At 39.0% G+C, this 22630-nt stretch overlaps 1 protein-coding gene across 1 annotated transcript in view; it reads left to right on the forward strand.

Moving 5' to 3' along the window:
- Nucleotides 1-9208: 9208 nt before the first annotated feature.
- KANSL1 (KAT8 regulatory NSL complex subunit 1) overlaps nucleotides 9209-22630 on the forward strand; it is a 137565-nt gene continuing 124143 nt past the window's right edge. The window contains exon 1 of the mRNA XM_090291841.1: nucleotides 9209-9300. The gene's annotated coding sequence lies outside the window, so the exon portion shown is untranslated. The remainder of the gene's footprint in view (nucleotides 9301-22630) is intronic.

Consider the following 22630-nt stretch of genomic DNA (forward strand, 5'->3'; position numbering starts at 1 on the left):
TATTTTACTTATTTTTTTAGAGAGAGGGGAAAGGAGAGAGAAAGAGAGGGAGAGAAACATCAATGTGTGGTTGCCTCTCACACGCCCCCAACTGGGGACCTGGCTTGCAACCCAGGCATGTGCCCTGACTGGGAATTGAACTGATGACCCTTTGGTTTGCAGGCCAGCACTCAATCCACTGAGCCACACCAGCCAGGGCTAAAATATACAATTTTTTTTTTTTTTTAGTGTATTCACATAGTTGTGCATTCATCACCACAATCTAATATTAGAACATTTCCAACATCCAAAAAGAAACCTTATACCTATTAGCAGTCACTCCCTATTCCCTTTTGTCCCCCAGCTTCTGGCAACCACTGACCTACTTTCTGTCTATGATTTGTCTGTGCTGGACATTTCATATAAATGGAATCATACAATGTGTGCCCCTTTATGACTGGCTTCTTTCACTTAGCATGTTTTCAAGGTTCATCTGTGTTGTAGCATATATATCAGTACTTTATTCATTTTTATGACAAATGATATTCCATTGTATGCATATGCCCCATTTTGTTAATTCATTAATCAGTTGGTGGATATTTGGGTTGTTTCTGTCTTTTGGCTATTATGAATAACACTGCTATAAACATTCTTGTGCCAGTTTTTGTTAGGACACCTTTTTTCAGTTCTCTTGGGTATATACCTCAGAGTAGATCTGCTAAGTTTTTTGGTAACACTATTTAACTTTTTAAGGAGTCATTAAACTCTTTTCAAAGGCAGCTACCCCATTTTACATTCCCACCAACAATGTGTGAGGGTTCTGATTTTTCCACATTCTCGTTAACACTTGTGATTGATTGACCATCATTTTGATTGTAGCCATGCTAGTGTGGTTGTGGAGTGGTATCTTATTGTGGTTTTGAATTCATTTTCCTGATGACTAATGATGATAATATCTTTTCTTATGTTTATTAACCATTTGTATATCTTTTTTTTGAGAAATATCTATTTCTGTCCAATTCTGTGCCCATTTTTTAAGTGGATTGTGTTTTTATTATTGAGTTGTAAGAGTTATTCAGATATTCTGGATACAAGTTCTTTGTCACATATGATTTTCAAATATTTTTTCCCACTCAATAGGTTATATTTTTACTTTCTTGATGGGGTACTTTAATGCATGAAACTATAATTTTGATGGGGTCAAATAGATGGGGTCTATTTATTTTTTTCTTGTACTTTTGTTCTTGGTGCCATATCTAAAAACCATTGCCTAACTCAAGATAATGAAGCTTTACTCTTGTTTTCTTCTGGGAATTTTATGGATGTAGGTCTGTGACCCATTCTGAATTAATTTTTGTGTATGGTGTGAGATAGGGGTCCAAACTCATTCTACTACATGTGAACATCGTATTGTCCCAGCACCATTTGCTGAAAAGGCTATTCCTCGCCCCCCCCATTTGAATTGTTTTGGCAACATTGCCAAAATTCAATTGATTATAAATGTGATAGTTTGTTTTTGGACTCTGAACTATATTCCATTCACCTATATGTGTATCCTTATGCCAGTAACAGTGTCTTGATTTCTGTAGCTTTGAATTAGGTTTTGAAATCAGGAAGGATGAGTCCTCCAACTTTGTTCTTCCTTTTCAAGATTGTTTTGGGTAAGCTGGGATTGAATTGAATGTGTAGATCAATTTAGGGAGTATTTCCATCTTAATGTTACTCGTACATCTTCCAATCCCTGAATATGGGATGTCTTTCCTCTTAATTAGGACTTCCTTAATTTCTTTAGACAATTTTTGTGGTTTTCAGAGTATAAGTTTTATATCGCTTTTGTTAAACTTATTTCTACACATTTTATTCTTTTTGATGTTATTGTAAATGGAATTTAAAAAAAATTATTTTCCTATTTATTGTTAGTGTATTGAAATACAATTGATATTTGTATAGTGATCTTGTATCCTATAACATTGATGGACTTACTTATTAGCTCTAATAATTTATTTATAGGTTCCTTAGTATTTTTTATATACCAGATTATGTACAAATGAAGTAGTTTTATTTTGCCTTTTCTGGCTTTATGGCTAGAATCTCCAGTACAATGTAGAACAGAAGTGGTAAGAGCAGACATTCTTGTCTTTGTCCTGATCATAGGGAGAAAGTATTCAGTCTTTCTCCATTAAAGGTGATGTTAGCTGTGGGTTTTTTCTATGTTATCTTGTATCAAGTTGAGGCAGTTTCCTTCGGTTGCTAGTTTTGCTGTGTGTTTTTGCCATAACAAGATGTTGACTTTTGTCAAATGCTTTAAAATTTTATTTATTTTTAGAGAGAGGGGACAGGAGGGAGAAAGGGGGAGAAACATCGATGTGAGAGAGAAACATTGATTGGTTGCCTCTTATATGCACCCTGACCGGGGTGGGATGGGGGGGTGGGGGACTGAACCGCTACCCAGGCATGTGCCCTGACTGGGAATCGAATTGGTGACCATTTGCTTTACAGGATGATGCCCAGCCAACTGAGCCACATGGGTCAGGGCTCAAGTGTTTTGTTTTGTTTTGTTTTATTTTTTTAATTGAGATGATTATATAGTGTTTATCCTGTATAGTGTTTATCCTGTATTAATATGATGTCTTACATTAATTGACTTTCAGATATTAAACCAACCTTGAATTCCTAGGATTAACCACTTACCAAAGGGGTATAATCCTTTTTATATGCTGTTGGATTAATTTGCTAGTGTTTTGTTGGGGATTTTTACATCTATATTCATAAGGCATATTGGTCTGTAGTTTTCTTATGATATCTTTGTCTGGTTTTGGTATCAGGGAAATGATGTGATCTTGCCACCATAGATATTCTAGGAAGTATGAGTAGTTTTTCCCCTTTCTATACAGAAGGATTTTTTTCATCTTTATACAACAGAAGATACAGTTTTCACTTAGCTATCTTACTTTTTTTTGTTCTGCTAGTTGAAATTAGTTCATTTGTATATAAATTTGATTGTGGGAATTAATCTGGAATCTGGCTGAAAGTATTGTGTTCCATTATTTTTGTCATTCTCATTCAGAAGTGAAAAAAAGATTGCTGTTAAGAAAATTATATATGATTTCTTAGTAAATGAGTGACAGAGATAAGGTAGGAACTTGATTGAGCATTTCCTGAATTTCAGTCATGTTCTCAGTACCTTGTAGTCTCATTTATGATATTGTACCCAAGATGATTTTTACATTACATCTTTTCAGGTTTCATTATCTGTATAAAGCGAAAATATTCAGGGTTTTTTTGGCATGCATATTAATCTATATGTGACCTAAAGCAGTGCTTCTCCAAATTTTTCTTTTCTGGCGCTGTCCAGAGCAGCTTGTCACAAAAAGGACATTTTTCTGAAGACTCCTTATATCAATCTTGAAAAAATGAGACTTTTGCATTTTGCTTTGTAATATATTTGTGTTTAACAAAAGTATATCTGATATTACTATCTTTAAATTGACATTCCAGCAAGTTCCCCTATTTATTGAGTGGCTTCAGTACTCTCTGGTCCACAGCTGTGTGCTCTAGGGTGTACATGAGAACCCAACTCAAGAATCTAGGAATTAGTGGATGAAAATGTAATGTTTCTTTCCAAGAATGACATGCCTCTTTATTGGAGGGAACAGGCATGGTTGTTCCGAAAGTCTTAGGTTTGCTTTGCCATCAGAGCAAGATTTTAGAAATTGCATCTTGACTTTGGACCTGGCAACTGATAATTTTTTTTGCTTTTAAAAATGCATTTTGCCTTACCTTTTCTCTTTGAATGTTTTTTCCCCTTTGACTTTCTTTATGAAGCCCTCCACAGCTTGGCTGCTCATAGCTGTCTTGAAGTTGTTCTTCATGTTTACCTTTACATTTCATTTGGAAAAGAAGCCAAATAGTTTGTTGGTAAAATTTGGGCAAATTCTGACATTCAGGTTTATTATTTGGTACAGTGTTTAGGTTCTGGGCACACTGCTTTCATTGCCTCATCTACAAAATCAGTCTAGTAGAGCATCCCCTTTATATTTTGGTCAATTAACTTTTTGGTTAATTCTGATTACTTGAGAATTTTAAAATGTTCTATACTATAGTTCAAAGCTTTAGAAGTAAAGTCCACCTAAATAATCACTGTAGTTTTTCTTTTCTTTGTTTAACTCCTTGAGAAACTTAAAAATATTCATGTAAAGTACTGGCTAAACTGCATGCATTAGAAGTCAGTGCTTATGTAACTACTTTGAAATCTGGGACTGCAGAGGAGAAAACCAATCTTAGATGTTAGATCTTAACATAGCTGATAGCTGATAGTTGTGTTCAGCTGAATTTTAATATTATTTTCTGAATTATCCCCAAATAATTACTACTAGATTTAGGAGTGCTTTCAGGGTTAACCTTAACTTTATTTATTGTTCTCATAACCAACACAGCTAAATCATGAGGCTGCCTAAATAGTTTTTTTTCTTAGTAAGTTATTGGATCACTTCTATAGAGAAATGGTAAGATAGTATCTTTATGTAGATTCTGAAGCTTGTATCTCTAGTATGAGAAAGAAAATCATCTAGTTAGCTGGAATTGAAACTAAAGAATGTCTTATAATACTTTCTTCTAATACTTTGCCATTTAAAGTTTTTCAAATGACTTAAATTGTTTAATGTTACTGAAACTTCGTTGCTACTGGACTGACCACATAAGAATATATATTTTGAATCAGTTGAGACCACTATATAATGAAAAAATAATCTTGATTTCTGAGCTTTGTAGTCATTGTAACCAGTGTGAGGATTTTCTTTACTTATTTTGGCTAAATCTTGATACTTGTGAAACTGTGAAATAGACAGTATTGTTTGGGTTTAGTACCTTTATCAAGTTTGCACTTACTATTTGCCAAGTGAGTAGTATGTTTCTGTTGGGAGGATATAACTCTGGAAGGCAGGTGATGCAGTTGGAAAAGTGAGAATTGAAGACTGCACCCTTAGCCTAATTTTCTCACTAATAAAATTTGGAAGTTAAACTAGACAGCCTTTCATATTCCTTGTACATCCAAAATTTGATTTAAATTGTTCTTTTTAGGAAAGGTTTTATTTATTTATTTTTAGAGAGAGGGGAAGGAAGGGAGGGAGAGAAACATAGATCGGTTGCCTCTCATAGACACCCCAACCAGGGAGTGACTGTGAAACCCAGACATTGTGTCTTGACTGGGAATCAAACCGATGACCTTTTGCTTTGCAGAATGATGCCCAACCAACTGAGCCACACTGGTCAGGACTAATAATTGCTTTTTAAAAAACTGCAAAACAAAATAATCCCTTGTCCTTACGAGATTAGTTTGGACATGTGAAATACTGAATATATGATAGAATATTCTGCATAGGAGTTTCTGGCTTGTTAGAAGATACAATATGTAGTTGGGGAGGTTAGTGTTTATTGTATAGATGAGAATAATAAGTCTGAAGTTGGAATATCCATATTTCTTGCCTTTAAGGGCATCCAGGCCAGTTTCAGGAAGTGAGAATGATATATGAAAACAACCTCAGGGGAATTAGCATTTAATCAAGAGCAGGGTAATATAGTACCAGTTACCTACATTATTTATTTTTATTTTTTTAATTTATTGATTTGAGAGAGAAAGGTGCAGGGGGAAGCAAGAGAAACATTGATTTGTTTTTCCACTTATTTATGCATTGATTGGTTGATTCTTGTATGTATTGTGACTGGAGATTTGAACCTACAACCGTGGCATAGCGGGATGATGCTCTAACCAACTGAGCTACCCAGCCAGGGCTATTAAATGAAGTAAATGATAATGGTTACGTGGTGGAACGTATCTTGAAGGAAAAATAAGTTGGAGGTGGATTTCAGGGACGGAATGAACAAGGAGTGATGGTGAGGAGGGACGGTCCTCTTTTTCTGGGCAGAAAGAACACAGATCAAGACATGGATTAGTATAGAGTTGTATATAGAAAGGAAAGGCTTTCCTGAGGAATAAAAAATCTTATGTAAAATAAATGTTGGTTGTTACATTGTTCTTATGTAGTTGGAAGTCCAAGTCTTGCACATATCAGAATTCTTTGATATAAAGGTTTAATACTGTCACCAAGGACCGAGGTTCTTACCAACTCTCTTCCACCTTGTGTTGTTGGTGGCATCTTCAGGCTTGCTGTAAGGAACTAGTGGTTTGAGGTGTCATGTTTAGCACTATCAGAAGAGGGATTGTTTCTTCCTGATCTTTAGGATTGAAGAAGCTCTTCTCACAATTCTCTCTTGGAGTTCTTCCAGTGGACTTCCACTCATGTCTCATTGTCCAGGATTGGGTTCCATTCCCATTCCCAATTATTGGTGAAGAAGAATGGGGTAAAATTAATCCATTAGGATAGAGGATATTGTCTGTTCCAACAGTGATTTGAAAAGTGAGTAGTATGTGTGTGTTTTTAATCAGTCTTGATATCCACTGTGTTTCTTGGGGAAATTTTAAGTAAATATTCCTCTCCCTAAGCTTTTGTGTCTAGTGGCTCACATTTGAATGTCCTTATTTGTAAAAATTGGTGCCTAAGCAGAAAGACATCTGATTTGAGATAAGAGTGAAAAACAGGTTAGCTGATTTAAGTGCTGTAAACACTGTGAACTCCCGACTCCTGAGCTAAGCAATGAGAGAAAGGGAAGGTTGGAATTTATTTTTCCCTAAAATGCATGTTTTGAAATGAGCATTTCCACCTCTTTCCTAATCCGTTGAAAAATGTATTTCATAACCTTGGCTATTTTGGGCCTAATTAAATCTAGCAGTTGAGTTTTAAAGGTTAAAGCAGTACTTAAGATTATTTTGTGGCGGGTGTCTTTGAACATATTTAAGTATACACTGCAAAGGACTTTGCCTTATTTGGTGTTTTTCATTCTGCTCATTTAGATTTCAGAAGCCTCGGATTAGGGCTCTAGTTCGCCATCTATTGGTCCTGGAATTGTATATTTAATAACACCCTTATGCTATAATACTTTGCGGAATTACTTTTATGTGAAGATATATTTATGTACATTTTAAAATCAACTAAATGTTCTTTCCCAGGATTATACATTAAAGCGCCAAGAGTAGGATCTCTTTCGGATGTGTATATAAATATGTTTACATGTATTAGTTTATTCTTTGTGTCATCTTGACTCAGTGACTTTCTTAATCGGTTGCTTTTGATATTTGAGAACCACGACTATGATTGAGGGTGTGATTTTAAGAGTACAAATGGGAACTCATGAAAAGATAGGTGCAGATGCTGCAGGAGCTGGTGAGTTAGTGTAACTTTGTGGGAGGACTGAAGCTGTTTTTGTGACTAGCAGAAGTGAGGCATACCACCGGATATTGGTTCTGGTAAACCACAAAACAGTATTGAACATTTCTCATCTTCATTTTTGCTAGTAGAGCATACTCTTATCTGCTGAATTTGATGAGTGACTTGTTGGAGAGTTTGTCATTTAAAATAATATTTTGAAGAATCCCAGAGGGTCTTTTTGTTTTAAATCTTAAAGCACTTAATTACATCTTTTGGCAACTTTTTATTTTAAAAGGACGATGGACTATAATTTGTGTGTGTAAATGTCGCAATATATTACTGATTTTTTTTTTTAATCTAGAAAAGGTTCTATTATTTTAATACCCTGTTTTGGGAAATGAATAAAATACTGTACTGACAAACTGGTCATGAGAAGTGATCAAGTGCCACTACTTTAGACCAATGGTAGGAAGGCGGAAGTTTGCTTATTGTGAGATCTGGGTTTCTCTATGGAGTTCTTTGTTAAACTTTTAGCACATAACAGTAAACTTCCTTTTGGTGGTGACAGGAAGCATAAGTACTCATTGTGTAATGTCATTTGCCTGTTTTGGCGGATCTGCCAAGCCATGACACCCAAAACAACACGCGTGCTCCTTAAACGAAAACTACACTTCCCAGCGGGCCTGGCTGGTGGACCATCACTTCCCCTCTTGCTCCCAGCTGCTTCTGCTCGGGCTGGCCCGGCGCGGGCCAAAACCCGCGCCTGCGCAATGACGATGTGCGCTTTTTTTTTTTTTTTTTCCCCTGGCGGCTGCGGAGCGCGGCGCTGGGGCTAGTGCCCAGGCGTGCTGCAGTGTTCGGAGGCAGGCTGCTAGGACAAAGGGCGGCAGGAAGCGCTTCACTGGTCAAGGAGCTTCCTACGCGACTCAGCGCACGTTAGCTCTGGAATAGGGTGGCAACGTCGGCATTAGCCTACAAGCGTTACTACACAGTGCAAACAATTCCTCGCTCCCGTTCTCCCGCTTCGCTGCGCCTGCCCGCTTTGCCCCTCATAGCCGCGCGCGGCCCCACCAGCCCCAGCGCAGAGGGAATGTGATGGCGTCAGTGCCTCAGGTTAGCCTCACCTCGGACGGAGCAAGGGCTCGCTCCCGCCTGCCGCAGTACCGCGTGCCGCGTGCCGCCGCTGTCTAGGAGCCGCTGGGGCCCTGCGCCGCGGCCTCCACAGATGGAGGTGCAGCAACTGCGCCCGCGAAGAGGAGCCATGACTGAGGCGGCGGCGGCGGCGGCCGCGCCTCCTGGCGGCCCGTGGGGGCGGTGCGACGGGCGCCCCCTGGCGGCGCATCAGGGCTGAGCGGCCTTTCGCCGCCGCAGCCGCTGCCGGCGGAGGCGCTGCTGTCCCTCCTCCCCGTGTCCCCGGCGCTCGCCCGCTCGCTCGCTCGCTCCATTCTCCCTCCGCTTCAGATTAAAGGGGGGGGAGGGAAAAGGAGCTCGGCCGCCATTTTCCCAGTGCCGCCGCCACCGCCGCCACCGCTCGCCGAACCGGCGGGAGAACCAAGCACCGTAGCGAAGCCGACTCGTCTCGCCGCGGCGGCGCGGGGGGCGGCCGGAGCGCGCTCCCCGGCCAGGAAGAGACGTCCGGGGGTGGCGACCGGGGTGCGGGTTCTGGCTGCAGACGGCGGCGCTTGTTTGTGCGGGGCGGGGGGGGGCGCCTTCACCCTCTGCCCCCGCCCGCCCGTCCTCCCGGCCGGGCTGCGGTCCCCGGCCGTGCCCAGGCCCCGTCGGAGCCAAGGAAGGCCGGAGAAAGGGCCCAAAAGAGAAGAAAAAGCGGCCGCTCCCCGCCGCCACCGCCTTCCCCTCCCCCTCCGCCTCGCCCCCCCGCCCGGAAAGTCAGGGCGGCTCCGGGCGCCGGGGGGGAGGAGAGCGGGGGCCCGGGCCGGAGCCGCCGCCGCGCGCCCCCGCCCGCCGCCGGCCCTCGGCTCCCAGGCCGGGGGCTGTTTGCAAACTGCGCCCATTTTGTGGGGCTGAATCCGCCCGGGCTACGCTCCTCCATCACGTGGTAGGTGCTGCTGCTGCTGCTGCTCCTTTCCTCCACCTCCTCCCGCTGCCCTTTCTCCTTCTCCTCGCTCTCCCCGTGGCTCCCATTTCTCCCTCTCTTTGTTAGTTGTAACTGGAAAGGCAGGGCAGGGCAGGAAAAATCCCCGGAACTTTAAATGGCCTCTCCGGGCTTCCCCGCTGCGGGTCCGGGGCTGGGAGTCGCCCCAAGGGCGGGGGTGTGCGGGGGCCCTTCCCCACCAGCTGCCGCCTCGTTCGCCAGCTTTTCCTTTGGCGTTCTATTTAAAAACGAGGCCTGAACAACACGGTTTATTCCCGTTAAAAAAAAAAACAAACCCAAAAACAAACTCTGGCTCTCGCTTTGAACTTCTCTTGACTGCAAAGGGCCTTTCTCTGCTCGAAACGCACATCTTGCATGTTTCTCGGTGTGTATCATAACTTGATTGTTGAGTGAGACGGTTATTTGTTTAATTTATTTTTGTTGCCTGTAAATCGAGGTCACTTAGGTTTTCAGATCTAGTTTCCCTCAGGCGGACGTGTTTTTTTTTCTTTTTTTCTTTCTTTTTTTTTAAACTAAAGAGGAAGAGGCATTTATTTGCTTTCAAGTGAGTTTGGGGGGCCTGTTTTCCGGCTGACGGTCTTTTTGATTCTCAGCATATAGTTTCTGGTTGTTCTTCCATACGATAAACAGTAGCCTCATGTTTTACTTAAAAATCCTTTTGTTTTCCATTTTCCCAGTGTGGTATTTTAGAGAAACACGTTACCTAACTATCGCTTATTGGATTGCCTTAGGGGAGAAGGAGTGACATGATGGCGCCACTTTAAATTGCTCTTTCCTCCTCCGTTTTTCCCCTTTATTCTAGAGGTCACTGGTGCAATTTTCGTGTCCTAGTCATAAAACTGTACTTGGGAATATTAACTGTACAATTCGTAGGGCTAGAGTTTGGTGCCTTAAGGGTCGGGAGACTCGAATCCCGAGGTCCCCAAAGTTCCGAGAAATCTCCCTAGTCCTGCCTCGCCTCCCTCCCTCCATTCACAATCCTGGTGTTGCCGTCTCCTTTGTCACGTGGTTAGCAATCGTTGTGGGTTTTTTTGTTGTTTGTTTTGGGGTGTGTTTATATTTTTACATTGCAGCCCAGAAGAACCTTCTCCTTCCCCATTGGAGAGAGCAGAACGTTTTAGTTGTTTTAGTTTTAGAGTCAGGGAACATTTGTAAGAAACGATAAAATTACATAATCTTTGCCTTGCATAATCATGATATAGTTATAGATTGTAACTGAACTTCGTGTCTAAAGCACTTCCAAGTATGGAAAAGTAGTACATCGGAATACGTTTTTCCTGTCAGAATAGTATAGTTTCTATTTTTCCTACTTTCGGGGTCATTTAAAGTACCACTACGTATAAAGGTTTAGGTGGGTGTGTTTTCCCCTCCCCCTTCTATAGGCTATACTTGGGTCCTTTTCTAACATACTGTCTGACCAATTTAGAAATTCTCAATTGTCTGCAGGTTTGTCAGTTAAGACTTTTTCTTATCTCCTTAAAACTAAATACTTCTGAGTAAAAATTGTGTTTTACCTGAAAGTATTTCATTACGTTTCTGTTGTGCTTTTGATCTAGAGAAATTTTGCTTTTATTCCTATAGGTTTAAATGAATGTTCAGTTATCTGTTTCTTCCTATAAGTTTTCCTAATAATTGGGTAAATTTCTACTTTATAAAATACCAAGCATATTTCTGTTTTTCTACACAGGTTACTAGCCACTTTTACAATTTAAAAAATATTGTGACTTAAGAAACATTTTTTTAAGTAAATATGAAATTAGTGGTTCCTAAGGATGTATTGATTCTTGTCCTCTTAATATGTGTATTTTCAATGGTTTGGGCCATTTTCTTTGCTAACAGTTACATCATGTCATGTGATATGTGCAGTGTGATGTGTAGTTCTAAAAATAAGGCAAGGTAAAAATGCTCATCCCTTGGGAATTTAAAATATGTATTATAATTATGGGATAACTGATATATATTTCTGATTTCGGTCATGGAATTCTGAGTTCAATTTCTACTAGGTTTCTCCAACAAAGTATGCAATTCCTTTGACCTTTAGCATATTTGATGTATTTGTTAGTTATCTCATGATTGGAGGTAGTTAACTTTTTATTTCTCAAGTGTGCACTAGTTGGAGACAAATTAGATGTGACAGAGGTTCTTAACATCTGTATTAAAGTATTTTTGATTTGTGTCTGTAGACAGTTAAAGGAGTGATCAATTACATATTGATGGAACCTTGAGTTGGGTGGGGTTTTTGGTCCTACCTATATGACTAGTGAAGTATTGAGAAGTGTTCGTGCTTGTTTCTTGAAAGTCTCATCCAGAACATTGGTATTTGACTTTTGTGCTTTACCAAAGTCAGATGTTAACCTTTTGTCTGATTTTCTTGCCTACACATGTTATTTCTATGGCTAAGTCTTCAGAGTGTTCTTAGATTGTTAGGTTAGTTATCATTATCCTGTTGAGGAAAATTTTGGAAGCTAGAAAATGAGTAAGCCTTAGTTCACTTTTAACTTTTATCAAGGTGAAAGAAAATAATTACTCCACTTTTTTCTTTTTCAAACACTGCCAATACTCTTCCATCTCTAGTAATGTTTACTGTAACCTGCATCCTCTGAATTTTATTTAGTTAGCCACAGATTTTAATTGTATTTATAAGTGAAAACAAGTTTTAGATTTCTTTTGTTGCTATAACTTGATCTATTTAACCTGTAAACAGGGTCATGTGGTTGATGTTGGTTTGGGAAGGTATTTTAGTATTTGAGTGGTTCTAGTTAGGAACTTTTGTGAATAAAGCTTAGTTACTTTGTTATTTTAGAAACATAATTTTTAAATGTAAAAACATCATACTAACCCACGTTGTATTTTTCCAAACAATAGTCATTGGAAATCCTGTGTTTAAAGTGTAATGCTTATTCCTCTTAAATTTAATCAACTTGCTTGGGGGGCTTGGGTAGGGGCTTTTTCTTCTTCCGGAGACTATTAAGGCAAATTTAAGTGACTTCCTTCCTTGAGATAGGTTTTTTAAATTAATTGATTCTCCCCCCACCCAAAGATATCTCCATTCCCTTGAGTTTGGAAAGGAGGGAATAGTACAGACACAGTATGTGGTCTTCAGTTGGGTGCCTCAGAGCAAATTTCATTGAGTGGTTTTTAGAGGTTTAAAGCACCTTTTCTTTGCCCTCTTTCTCTCTTTTAAGTAAGTCTCTGCTTTGATTGGTTAGATTGTTCTAGGTTTCAGGAAGCCTCTTTTACATTAGTACCCTTTTACTTGATTACTTTATAAAGAAGTACAGTGCAGGTGTCTCAAAAATCCCAAACACCTGGCCTGCCTGCTTTCTCAGTGCAAAGAATATTTGGACCACGTCCTTTACCTAAAATAGGACTTTAACTATTTGTTGGAAATCTATATTAAGACTGGTTTTCCAGTTTTCATGTGGCTTCTGAAGATGTGTTTATAGTTTCTATCCTAGTATAACTTGCATATTAGCTTCTGGGCATACTAAAAGTTTTGTAAAAATATTCTTGCCAAAGTATTAATTTCTAACACAAAAAAGACACTTTCATCAGTACTTCCCGTTCTTTAAAATGTGAGATCAAAGCTCAGTGAAACCACAGTAATGGTTAGGAAAGACAATATGAATTGGAAAAAACACTGTGCTAGAGGTCACCAACATTTGAAGGTCGCAAGAAGAGGTAGAGGTCAGTGGTATGTTTAGGGTCACTTGCAGATTGTAGGGACCATTGTGGGTCATAGGAAAAGACTCGTTTGGGAGGGTCACTATTAATTGTTCAGTCATTGGTTGTCTCTACATTATGCCCATGTGCCTGTCTTTTAGGATGTAGGGTAAAATGTATAGGAGAAAACAAGCCAATAGGTGTAATTTACCAAAAAACCTGGACTCCAACTAGGACTGAAATTGAGATTTTTTTTTTCTCTGTGTGTGTGAAGCTTTTTCTTGTCTTTACTAGAATAAAGGTAAAGCTAAAATGCAGGGCACGAAGAAACTGACTTTAACGTGGAAAGCACAGCTCATGTTTATGAATGAAAAGCAAACAAACTTGGGTAGTTTAAAAGAAAAACTTAGAAGATTTGTATATGAAGGTTTTAAACCTTAATGCCAAGAGGCCCTCAAAGTGGAGACCTTTGAAATTGGCCATAGGATAGTGCGTCTGGCAGATAATAGCTGCTTAATAAATGTTACTTGTTGCAAGCCTTGCTTTTCCAAGACTTTAAGCTAGCTCCATAAAAATGAAAAAAAAATTTTTTTTAATCCTCACCTGAGGATTTTCTGGAAATTGATTTTTAGAAAGAGAGAAACAAGGATAGGTTGCTTCCTGTATGTGCCCCAACAACCGCGGAGTGAACCTGCAACCTTTTGGTGTATGGGACAGCGTTGCAGCCAGCTGGACAATTTGAATGCCCTCACCTTACTAGGGAATTATTCAGCTATGTATTTTATTGCTGACTGTAGATTTGCCTTCTTTCCGTAGTTCTAATTTTTAAAAAATTACAGTCTCTTCCCTAAGCTTTTGAGAATCAGGAAATGTAAGGTGGAGGTAAATTCAGTGCAGTTTTATCTAAATGTTATCAAAAACTCTGGTTCTTGTTACTTGAACCAGGACTCCCAAATGAGATCTCACTCTGAATTTTAAGTATAGCAGATTCTGCCCTTGTTTGGAAAAAGTTGCTTGAGTGGCATCAAACTTAATGTGGAGTCCCTCGCCTTTTAATTTCTTTTTTTTAAAAGAAGATCAGCTTAGTTTAAGGTCAGACCTGATTAGTCTCAGTTGGAGGGAAACTGTTGGGGAATAAAAAGGATGAATAACAATTTTGTTGTTAGAACATTAAACCAAAAATTGCTAAAAACTGATATCCAGGCTTTCTTTTGCTGCTTGTTATTTGGCCTTTGTAACTGCTTATTAGCACCTCCACCAGAAGGTGTGAAGGGATAGAAGTGAAAATCTAATTAGTTTAATTTCTGATGTTTGCTAGTGTAGAGGTTTTGTAGAAATACTAGTTTCTTAAGTTGAACTGTTGGGAAAGTTGCATTAAACTGTTCATACATTATCATAGAGAACAGGATTTTGAAGATCTTAAGCATACATCAAAAAAATTGTAAAGTTTTTTTTTGCAGATATTGGTTTATTGCTTACCTCCTTTTTCCTTTGGCCTCCCGAGGGAATGAAAGACGGATGTTAGTATTAATATTTAACATTTCCCTGGCATTGGAAAAATTAATTTTATTTGTCATTAATTCAGTACTCTAAAGGGATACGATAGGTTGCAGTGAAATCCCTGGAATTTGGTCAAGGAACCCTGCCAAGAATAACCTGTTTGCTTTTGAATTGCTTGGACCCTTCAAGAAGTCTTCAATTTTAGGATTGTTCAAACACTTGCATTGTTAGAGTTTGTTAGAAAGAGATGAGATTAAAAAGTACATTTTTTTTCCTCTTTGTCCTTTTGTGAGCTAGACTGGGAGGAAATTTGAATTCAGTGGTTGGATAGATCAAGGGATAAACATCAGTAAATATTTTGATAGGCAGTCATCCTTCAAAAAAATTTTTAATGTTTTTAAACACAAATGGGATCATGCTTATGTGGCTTGATTTTTTTCCCGCATTTAGCTATAGGAGGTTTTTCACATCAAAATATGGTTTTCTTTTAAATAGATGCATAACTTCCTGTCTTTTTTTTTTTTTTTTTTAAAGTTTAGGGTTTTGTTTTTGTTTTGTTTTGAGGTTTTTTTTTTTTTTTTTTTGGTATAACAGTTCTTCAGTGAAAGAACTGTACATAATCTTCATGTATCTATGAGAATATTTCTGTTAGGTTCCTAGAGGCGCAGTTACTGGGTAAAAGTTTGGATAATTGCATTTAAATTTTTGATAGATTTTGCCTTCAAAAGGCTTAGGTAACCAAATTTAATAGTTTAAAAGGTACAGTTAAAAGGTTTGCCAGTCTGAGTGCAGGTTTTTGGCAATATAAATGACTGGAACTTGAGGTAGTTGGAGTCTGTCCTAGATTCAGTTGGTGCCTGCTTCTTGTTAGGTCGTTATCACTTTATGATCAGAAGTCCCCTTTAACTTCATAATAGATCTCCAGCTGATGCATTCAACATAGAATGCTCAGGTTAACTAACCTATATTGGTCCCCTGTCTACCAGGTACAGTGCTACATGTAGGGGATGAAGAGAAAACAAACCATAACCCCCTTTTAAAGAAGTATACAGTCTAGGGAAGGAAGGGAGAGACAAAATGGGAGTTTATATTATGTTATGAGCTGTTGTCCAGGATGTCACGGGGGTGCAGGTAAGACCCTAGAGAGAGAGGGACCTCTGACTTAACTTGGACTGAATGGGGAGTACTTGAAATAGCATGTGATGTGATCTTGGAGAAGAGAGAGCAGCATGAACAAAGGTACAGGGCATGGAAAAGCCTAGAACTATAAATATGATTTAGGAAGTTTTGAGTCGGGACAGTTTGGAGATGAGGCTGAGTGTAAAAAGCGGGGGTAAATATGCTGTGTGGGGAGTTTGGATTCATCCTTGACCTAGTGTCACTGAAGGATTTTAAGTAGGAATACAACCTGGTCAGATTTATCTTCCCTCCTTTCTTCCCGTCTCTTCGTCCTTTCTTTCTAATAATCACTTTCGTAGTGGATGTTAGGTTGAAGGCTTGCTGAGACAGGAAGCGAGAACAGTTGGGAGATTATTACTGCAGTACGTAACCTCTTCAGGGGAAAGGCTAAGGGAGTAAACCCCGACAGAAAATCCGGAGCCGGAGTCCCTAAGGCGGTTTGACGTTGTAGTCAACACCGGCAACTCCTGCGGCGCACCTGAACCCAAGCTGTATCGACTGCGTCTTTCCCTTGGACCCTTCAGCTGCGAAGAGAGGGGGGTCTGCTGCATGGGCAACAGCAGACCCTCCATATTACCCTGCCCAGGCTCTGTAGCTTCAGCGTCATCACAAGATGTCGATTCAACACGGGAGGAGACAGATACCATGTCACTCCCGAGTCGGACTGCACAGCCATTCTCGGCGGTGCAGATAGACTCTTAAGAAGCTACACCATCGTCTCTCGAGACGGACGGCTGCCGACGACGTAACGAGGTTCTGAACTAAGGCAGTGGCATTAAGGGTGGAATAAATGTGTCTCTTATTCTACCTATTTTGAACTCTCCCTGGTCAGCCTTCAAAATTTAGTCAGAATGTCATCTCTTTCTGGAAGCCTTCCTTGACCTCTTCAGGCAAAACACAGTGCTTTATCATCTGGGTTTTCCTTTGCACCTATTTTCTATCTTATTACCTTTGCATTAATGAAACTTAACAATTCTTAGTGTCTCCACATTAGACCATGAAATCCTGTAAGCTTTCTATTATTTGTGTCTGGTATTAATTAGTATATATTTAAAGGAGATGCCTATGACAGATGGTACATCAATGATTGGGATAAAGACTGCTTAATATAGGGCGTGTTGAAGGGCAGGATTGGGTTTTGGGTTTTGGGTTTGGTGTTGGAGGCATGGAATGGGTTTTAGATATGGGATGCTTGAAGTAGCTGTATGGATGATGCTGGACCCTACATATTCTTTAGGTTTCAGCTTAGATGTTGTTCCTGTGGGTAGCCTTCTGTGACTACACCCACTCTCAGCCTGTGTGAGTGTCCCTTAATAAGACCCCCTAGGATTCTCTGATCACAGTAGTGTCTGTCTTTACTGGTCTTTTTCATTATTGTAGGCATTTTAGTAAAATGTCTTTTGGAGATAACTAGTTAGTATTCCTACATCAACTTTCCTTTAAAGACTAAAATTCAAAATTGAGTGTCTAGCAGTAAAGGCCCTTTCAATTGAAACCTAGCCTTAAACTACTTAGTGTAATGGTTTTAAAAGTGCGGACTTGAGTATTAAGGATATGAGTTGGAATCCTACTTCTTCAGCTTAGGAGTTGTGTGATCTTGGGCACATCACTTAACTTCTGAATGTCAAGTTTCCTCATCTGTAAAATGAGAATTAAGAGTACTTTACTTGCCTTACAGTGTTACTGTGAAAATAATGGGAACACGTATAAAACAGCACAGTGACTGACCTAGTAAAGGTAGTTAATGTTAGTGAACAGCAGTCATAATAATAACCTCCATTTAGAGCTATGGTTCCCTTAGTAATTATATAAAACTTTTTTTGGTTAAGAAGACTTGTTGGTATAGGAAAGTGTTAGAGAAAGGGGTGATGAGGTCTACATTATTTCTTTGTTTATAATAAAAATTACCCCTGGCTGGTGTGGCTCAGTGGATTGAGCGCTGGCCTGTGAACCAAAGGGTCCCTGGGTCAATTCCCAGTCAGGGTACATGCCTGGGTTGCAGGCCAGGTCCCCAGTTGGGGGTTATGTAAGAGGCAACCACACATTGATGTTTCTCTCCCTCTCTCTAAAAATAAATAAATAAAATCTTTTTAAAAAGTTATGCCTCCAGCTCCCCACATTGTATTTCATAACATATTTACATTTGTTTCCATGTAAAAGAAATACTTTCCAGTGTGTCCCATACACTACATACATAGCTGTTTCCTTTCTCCTTGAGAAGCTATACATGTTTTCTCGGCTCATACAGATTATCCTGTGAATATCTCCCAAATCCTTTCCCATTATATTGGTTGTCAGTTTCTCAATTAGAGTTTCCTCATCTTCCTCTGCTTAGCAAAATCTTACTTAAATTTGAAGGCCTACCTCCTCACCAGGTGTTTTTTGACCAGTCTAGTCAATAAGTGTTTACAATGCTCACTGTGTACCAAGCTCTAGATAAAGTTAGTGAGCGTGCAAGAGAAGGATGCTAAGGAACACTGCCTGTTTTGGAAATAGAATTAATAAATAGACAATTAGGGAACATTCAGATAATTTGAATTGAGTGATGGCGACTTGAAGTGCATTGTACAATTTAAGCAGGAAGAAAGCATTGTGAATCTGAATAGTCTGAAAAAGTTTCTGTGGAGGTGTTATATATTGAATCAATTAATAAAGTTTTGGGCCTAAATGGTAGAAGGGGCTTCTGGAGAATTAGCAGCCTAAGCAAAGACTGTGGAGTTTGGAATCTGGGGGTGAGTTCTAGGTCCATGCCACCTCATGCAGTTACTCTAACTTGTTATAACTTTCATCTTGGAGAATTTTGACTCATGGCAAAGGCATTAGAAGCTATCTTAGAGTAGAGAAGTGAGGTGGTAAAAAGGTATGGAATGGATTTGAGGACTGAGGCATCAGTCATGAAGATGCTATGATTTAGGTGGGAGCTGATGAGAACCCTGGTTGGGTTTGGGTTGGTAGTGTTAAGAATAAAGAGGATATACCACACCTTATGATTTCATCATAAAGAAGATGAAGTTATAAAGGAAAAGGGCGCCTTTTCTCCTGGCCGTAAGAGTCTACGTTCATGTTTGTATCACTTACTTGACCCTTCTGCAAAGTTGAGTATCTTCCGATTTCTGGATTTAACTTGGAGGAGACTTTTACCCCATACTACCGTGGTGACCACTTAGTTGAGGTTCTTGTTGCATCCTGTCTAGATTATTGCGGTAGCTTCTTCATTGCATTTTTCTTTGCCTTTTTATTTTCTTTTAATCCGTCCTCCCCAGCTGGTCTCTCTGAAGCACAGTTCTGATGTGTCACTCTCCATCTGAAAAACCTTTAATGGCATTCTCCTGTCTTTTCTGAGTAAAGGTGGCTATTTAAGGTTGTCCATTAATGATCTGGCTTGAAACTGCCTTCCCCACTTATTTCTGTACTGCTTCCTCTAATAACTTACACTTTTGATTATTTCAATCAGATTGATCATTTCTCTTAACCTTCAGGATGTCCTATGTTTTCCCGCAGCCTTGCCTTATCCCGTGCCATTTCCTCTCACTAGAATGCCACGTCACCATTCTCTTGGCCTAGCTTTTACGTAATGAAATTTTAGTTAATTTCCAAATTTCTGCTGACATTAGACAATTGCAAATGACATTTGACAATTTCACAGACACTTCCCTAAGCATCTTTCCTTCTTCCCTTTGTTTCCTTTGTACAGAGTAATGAGGTAATGGGGAAAGAGGTTAGTAGAAGCCACATTACAGGCAAACCTCTCTTCCCCATATGATTTTTGCTTCTCTTTTCAGTGAAATAATGTGGTGATTGGCCAGCCAAATGGCTAAACCGTTCCCCTTGGGTTTCTGCAGCTTACCGACAAGGTGGATGCTGCCAGTTTATTCTTGTGTATTTGGGAATCCTATCTTGGGAACTAATGAGGAATACTGTAAGGGCAAACTTTTCATTTTTAAGTGTGGACTTAGTTCTGACTTGCAGTATTTGAAGCAACCAGGTGTTTTTGCTTTCTGGAAAGAATGTATCTTTATGTCTTAAAATATATGTTTATGTCGATAGACATAAAGATAGATAGAGTCTGTATCTCTAAGCAGTACTTCTCAATTGGGAGGTGTGATTTTTACCCCCTGTGGGACATTTGACATGACTGGAGACATTTTTGGCTGTTACAATTTGTAGGAGTGTGCTAGGTAACTAGTGGGTGGAGAGGAGGGATGCTACTAAACATCCTACAATGCACAAGACAGGCCTCCCTCCCCCTACAACAGAAAATTATTCAGCACAAGATGTCAATACTACTGAGGTTGAGAGACTGCCCTGGGGTATGTTTCACTTTCTAAGTGCTACATGTGTTAGGTGGAAGTTTGTCCTTGAATTTATACTATAGTTTAGAATAACAGGATCATAAGTACAGGAAGGGGGACCCTAGGAGTCACATATTTGAAAATTCAACTTGTATCCCTCAGAATAGTTCTGCATGATATTAATAGGTGTAATGGGGAAAAAAGTGTTTATTTGTTAAAGAAGTTTGGTAAAGGCAAACATTTGCATATTCAGTATGATGAAGTACATTGTGGATCTCCACCAGGGAAGTTTTTCCTAAATGTGTTTGCCTACTGAACCTGTTTGACATTTTACCAGCTCCCAAAATGCTTCCTTGGAACTGATAGGGAAATCATTACTTACTTAACCCAACCTTGTATAGCAGATAGGTCCTTTCTTTTGTGTGTTTAAGCGTACTGGAGAATCTTAATTTATGCCAGTGGCAGCAGGTACATTAGCTTCGTCTGCATTTGTCAGATTGTAGATTATTAGATCAACTAAAAATTGGGATATTTTAGGTTTCTTATTTTGAGTGTAAAATATAACTTCATTGTCTCTCCTCATTAGTAAGTTGGAAATTATAATCCCAGTCTGAAATTTACTGCCCAGGTTGTTATGAGCATTAATTATAGCTTTTAATGCTTTCTGTTCTTGGGGGAAAGGTGATTTATTATAAGCTGTTGTGCTGTTTTTGTAAAACGCTTAAGTTTGACAGTCGTTTTTGCTTTAAATTGTTGGAGAGTGAAGCTTTTGGGATTCCAGGGGGATGGGAATCATTGTTTTAATCAGCATTTTGCTGAGTAAGTTAAATTTTCAGAAAGCTACTGTGACATTTTGCTTTTCTCAAATTTTTTGACTCTTAAGAATTTGCATATTTTCTTTCTGCTTCCTTCCCTTTTATTATACATATATATGTAATGCATGTTTATGGTGGAGACATTAACATAAGTCAGAAAAAGACAGAAGAATCTTGCCACGTACTTTTTAAACAGAAATGAGCTCATAGTACTTGTTTTGTACAATAAAACCTTAAAAAATTGTTAACAGTGAGGTAGGGATTTTTTTCACATCAGTAAATATAGTTTTGCATTGTTTTTCATAGTTGCATAGTAGTCTATTATATGGATATTTAGTAATTTAAATTGTTGGGCCTTTGGTTTGTTCTCTTATTAAAAGCAACAGCACAAAATACTAAAAGTAAATCTAGATATATAGCAAAATTATTTTAAAAATTCTTAAGCTTAGTGATGAGTTACGGCAATTATATTTGCTTTATATTTTTCCTGTCATTAAGTGTCATAGAAATTATTTTTTAAATTTGCTTTTAGTCTATGGATTATAACAGTAGTGCAAATAATGAGTGTTTGTGTTGGGCACTGGACTAAGTAATTGAAAATATCTCATTTAATCATCACAGAAACCTTATGAGGTAGGCTTGGTCATCCGTAGATGTGGAAATGGAGGGAACCAGAATAGTTAAAATACTTTAGATGAGGGTGGAGTCATGATGTGACTCTGGACCTGGTCTTCTTATCTGTGAATGCCTTTGGAGGTAATATGGAATCTCAGAGCATTTCTAGTCAGTTAAGGAAGAGGGTTGTAGATTTCTATCTTTTCCTAACAGTAGTATTGCTTTGGTGTAGAAAGATAAAAGATTTAGGAGTTAGGAATGGAATTCCTTTTGAAGAGCTTGCTTTTTCCCCTTCCTACTTAATTTAGATGATTGTTGTAGTAACTACTCTGCAGTGTGTCCTATGGGGATATTGAGACTGAAAAGAGTATGTAAACAAAATAAACTCTTACCTTTGAGATATGTGTGATTAATGTCTACTTCACAGGTGTACTTTCACTGGGTCAGAGAAATCTTGAAAGAGGTGAGGTTTGAGGCAACAGATGTTTCTTTTAAGTTGTGAATGTTAAAAAATTGAATAATTCTAAAATAACGATGGAATATTTACTGCTTAAGTACTTCTGTGGTGTGATGTTAATTATGATCTGCTTTTATGTGTGCTGAGTGAGGCTGGGTTTTCCTGAGTAAGTTTTGTGTAAGCTGTGTAATACCTATGTCCATGCTTGGGTCCCCTGAGGGAGGCTGTTTCCTGACATTGCTGAGCCTTACTATATTAGTGCCCTTGGATAGCAGGCTACAACTACTCTTCTCACGTGTTATATTATTCATTTGGCACTGATAACGTTCCTCCTTGCATTGCTATTATCAATTATGTATAGATATCAGCTCAGAAGAGGAAGAGATTGGATTGATGGGAAAAATACGATAGGAATTTGTGTTTATGGGAGAAAATGCTTTGTGTACTATAAAACCTAACTCACCATTTTTTGCATTGGTTTATATGTCTGTTGGCCTATAGCACAGCCATTAATAATATATTAGGATTTAATACTAACTTTAAAATCAGAACTAGAGAAAGTGGACATAGAACAGCTGTGTTGTATAGACTGGCATGTGCCAGAAAGTTGATAAGGATAAAACTCCTAAGCTCCAGAAGATCTAGTTATTTCATAGGGAGTTCATTAAAATCCAATATTAGAATGTGAAACTCTGGCAGTTACATAGAGCAGTAGACAAGTTTGAACTGTAAGTATATTGGTTTTTGTATGG

The sequence above is a fragment of the Furipterus horrens genome, unplaced genomic scaffold (assembly GCF_987537825.1).
Source record: "Furipterus horrens unplaced genomic scaffold, mFurHor1.1.pri manual_scaffold_11, whole genome shotgun sequence".
Taxonomy (NCBI): Eukaryota; Metazoa; Chordata; class Mammalia; order Chiroptera; family Furipteridae; genus Furipterus; species Furipterus horrens.